The following is a 4,632-nucleotide window of genomic DNA, read 5'->3' on the forward strand; positions in this document are numbered from 1 at the left end:
AATTTTTGGAAACTTTCCAGGATTTTTTTTTTTTTTTTAATTCCAGGGATTTTTGGAAAGTTTCCGGAAATTTACTGTTAATTTTCGACCCCTTTGCAACCCTAGTGACCATTAACTGACATCAGTTCATTATTCAATTATTATTAAATATAATAATAAAAATATTTTATTTGTTCACCTGTATGTCATGACCATTAACTGACAGATTATTAAATTATTATTAAATATAATAATAAATCTCAAAGGGTACTATAATAAAATATTTTTGCTAATTATTATTATTTCATTTATTTAATTTACATTTCTTTTAATTAAATCATAAAAATGTAAATAAAATAATTTAAAATAAAAACCATAAAAATAAAACACTTACTAAAACGATTAAACTTTTTATTAGTACATCTGCATGTCGTGTGACAATTAACCGACAATTGTTATTAATGTATTGAAATATTAACTTATTAAATAAACTAATAAACTAACTAATATTAACTAATTAAATAAAAACTGTAAATATTTTTAAGAAAAAAGAAAACCATCCAAATAAGCACTACTAAAAATGATCAAATAATTAATCATATGAATGTTTTGTAATACTATTGAAATATTAACTTAAAATCTCAGCGGGACTTCAAGTCAATATTTTAGCGCAGAGGGGTTTGAGAATTATTAAATGATTGAAATGTTAACTTAAAATCTCAAAGGGTAAATATTTTAGCTAATTAATATGAATTAATTTGAATTTACTTTTATTTTAATTAAATCATAAAAAATTAAATAAAATAATATTTAAATAGAAACCATCAAAATAAAACATTTACTAAAAACTTTAAATATTTTATTTGATCACCTGCATGTCATGCGACCATTAACCGACATCAGAGAATTGTTAAATTATTATTTAATTATTGAAATCTTAATATAAAACTCTTATATAAAAAAATATAAAATATTTAAAAAAAAAAAAAATTATACTTCAAGAAAATATTTTAGCTCATTAATATTAATTTTAATTTAATTGAAAACATAAAAAAATTTAATTGAATAAAAAACATCAGAATAAGCATTACTGAAAATGATCAAATAACTGTGATCATATTAATGTTTTGTTACATTTTTGAAATATGTGACCCTGCAGCACAAAAGCAGTGTTAAGTCGCTGGGGTATATTTGTAGCAATAGCCAACAATACATTGTATGAGTCAAAATTATAGATTTCTCTTTTATGCCAAAAATCATTAGGATATTAAGTAAAGATCATGTTCCATGAAGATATTTAGTAAATTTCCTACCGTAAATATATCAAAACTTAATGTTTGATTAGTAATATGCATTGCTAAAAACTTCATTTGGACAACTTTAAAGATGATTTTCTCAATATTTAGATTTTTTTGCACCCTCAGATTCCAGATTTTCAAATATTGTCCTATCCTAACAAACCATACATCAATGGAAAGCTTATTTATTCAGCTTTCAGATGATGTATAAATCTCAATTTCAAAAAATTGACCCTTATGACTGGTTTTGTGCTCCAGGGTCACATGAACTTAAAATCTCAGTGGGACTTCAAGTACGTTTTATTTCAGCACAAATGGGTTCGGCTGAAAAACACTTTGGGAGGCACTGAAATACTCTATAATTCTATAACTCTATAATAAGAGCGTTCACTCTGAGAGTCGAGCGCTGCGGCAGAAGCATGTTTCGGCGCTGTTTCCACGCGTCTGAATGGAGTTCAGATTCGTCCGACCGGCGCACAACACCTTCCCCCAAAGCAGTGAATAATGTTGGGCTCTTTTCAGAGGCGCTACTAACCTTTTGGCAGCCACCAGTAAAGTCTATTCTCCTGTTGTGATGGAGGAGGACAATGTGGCTGAACAGCCTTTAGAAAGCAGCGCTACCTCCAACAGTGCGGTCATTCAGCGCCGGTTGGGAACCGACTTTAGGCCCATTGTCCGCGCCTCCCCCTGCACTCAGACCTCTTCCAGTTTGACTTTTCCTCACACATTCACCTCGTTTTTAACCCTCGTAATGCATTCAGAATCTCCATGCTATTTTCGCATCCCGGGTCCGATTGTACCTGAAAAATCGGTATTTTATTAAGCAGTCATAACTTTATATATAACTTCACTAAAACCGTGTTGTATCTGATCAGCATCTTCTCTTTAGTGAGTGAATGTGAAAAAATCTAAGTTTTGAATGTTACAAAGTTATTACTGCATTTACCCTTTTTTATAAATAAAAAAATGGAGAACTTCTTTGAAATTTCTTGCATTTTGAAATGATGCAATATATACATATATATATTTTTAATATTGATGAGGAATTTTATTTGAATATATCATTGCATGACATTAATGAGAACATATAATCTGAGAATTATCAGTATTAATGAATGAGTCAAACTGTATTAAATTCCTTTGAATTTATTCAAAGGATTATTCAAATATATATTTTTCAACTAAAACCATATTGTATCTGATCAGCAGCTTCTCGTTAATGAGAGAATGTGAAAAGAATCAGAGTTTTGAAAGTACCTCTTTCTTATGAATTAAAAAATTTTGAAATTCTTTGAAATTTCAAATTACACATGAACTACATCAGAAAACTATGATGCAAAATATACATATATATTTTTTTTAATGTTGATGACAAATTTTATTTGCGTATATCATTGTATGAAATTTATAAGACCATATAATCAGATAATTTTCAGTATTAACTCCATCGGAATGAATTGAATTTAAATTCCTTTGAATTTAATTCCTCATGATTGCTCAAAAACAGTCCAAATTTATAAAACTTATGTATTTTTTTTCTTACAAAACTTTCTTTTCAAACAAAATCAATTATTTTTGCTCGAGTAAACTTTCACTTTTAGATGAAAAAATGCTGCAGTGGTTCATCAATAGACGTATGTATTCATGTTCACCAACAAATTCAGTCCAAAAGTCGGTCAGATATAGGGAAAAGGCTAAATATATGTTACAAAAGTTTTGACACTAATTTAACTTCATAGATAATTTTTTTTTTTTTTTTAAGTATTTTTGACACTAATGGTGCTCCATACATACCTGGGTCAAAAATGACCCGAAAGCAAAAATAGTTACATCTCTTTAAAAATAATGGTAAAAAATCTGATTTAGTTTAGTTTCGTTCCCTTACTAAACACTATGCATTTTTTAGAAATGTTTATGTATCAAGACGACCCGAATGCATGGTTAAACTCAGTATAAAACTCAGTATCTCTGCTTCAGTTAACATACGAGCGCTGTTTATCTCTCAAAGCCTCCTGGGAAGGATCCTGGCGGCCGAAGCGTCTTCATTCTGTGTGGTCGCTGTTTGATATGCACGGCCTCTAAATCACGACATTTCGCTGTTGCGTCGGAGGCAAACGGACGTGCTTTCTGAGCAGATTGGTCTGGTTTTGACGCATCCGATCAGTTCCTCGGTCTTTTGTGTGCGCAGATATGTTCTTCCATTCAGAAGATGTGCTCAGGTTCAGGCCGGAGCGGTTTTACATCACAACTGTGAAATCTGGCCTAAAAGAGCCCCATTGTGCCCCGCTTTTATTTTCACACAAATATAGTCCATTGTCAGGCGGCTGAAGTTAATTTGATCAACATTGGAGACATTTAACTTTTCTGTTCAGTCAAAAGGCTTGTTTCATGCTCATTTTTGGCCCATTGAAAAGCCGTGATTGGCAGAAAAATAATGTTGCCGTTAACAATTCAGGGTAATTAGTTTCCCAGGGGGAAGCGCCGGGCCGCTCTGGCCGCCACACAACTATTCTTTGTGACTTTATGGATGGTCATCAGTCAACTGTCAGGAGACTCAAAGAGCCTCCCGGATAAATGTTTCCCTTTTGGCTTTTCCCAGAACGACAGGCTGAAAGGGAAAGAGGGTGAGCGAGAGAGAGAGAGAGAGAGCTGCTATGTGTGTGAGGAGAGAGAGAAACTAAACGTGTCAATAAGTGGAATGTTTTCAAAGGAGAAATACTGAACGCGAAGTTCCAGCTCTTGTTTTTCCCCCATCTGTGAAAGAGCACATCATTAGGGAAAACATTGCGAAGCTCGACCAAAATGAGTTTAAATGACTGATGCTGATACTGATTTTTAGAGACACCAGTGGCTGACAGTGATTCTGATATCATTTAATGATGCACTCAGGATTTTATTTTATTTTATTTTTACACTTAACCATGTTTACTTTAGTAATTTATTAGACTTTACTATGACATTACTATTTTTAATGGACTTTACTATTTTTACATTTATTAGACTTTACTATGTTTATTTTATTTTCTAAATTTAACAAAAAATGATACAGATACATATTACTAAATTACTCTATTTACTAAATTACTAAATTTCATATAATTTCATTATATATATAAACGTGTGTGTGTGTGTGTGTGGGACGTCATTTTTATACAATAACAGGTGTAGGGGTATTATTTATTTATACATTTTTTATAAATTATTATTTACACAGCCATTACTAAGTTTTTCACTACAATTATATATATATATATATATAATGTAGGTAGATAAACTTATAGTGAAGTCTGTGCAAATAATATATAAAATAAAAAAAGAATCCTACAACTTTTATTGTATAAAAATTATATATATA

At 30.7% G+C, this 4,632-nt stretch overlaps 1 protein-coding gene across 1 annotated transcript in view; it reads left to right on the forward strand.

The window, feature by feature from the left end:
* Window positions 1-4,632, forward strand: part of LOC107744939 (type I inositol 1,4,5-trisphosphate 5-phosphatase-like) — a 179,246-nt gene that overhangs the window by 106,361 nt on the left and 68,253 nt on the right. The window lies entirely within an intron of this gene.

This window comes from Sinocyclocheilus rhinocerous, unplaced genomic scaffold (assembly GCF_001515625.1).
Source record: "Sinocyclocheilus rhinocerous isolate Xijiao unplaced genomic scaffold, SAMN03320098_v1.1 scaffold881, whole genome shotgun sequence".
Classification (NCBI taxonomy): Eukaryota; Metazoa; Chordata; class Actinopteri; order Cypriniformes; family Cyprinidae; genus Sinocyclocheilus; species Sinocyclocheilus rhinocerous.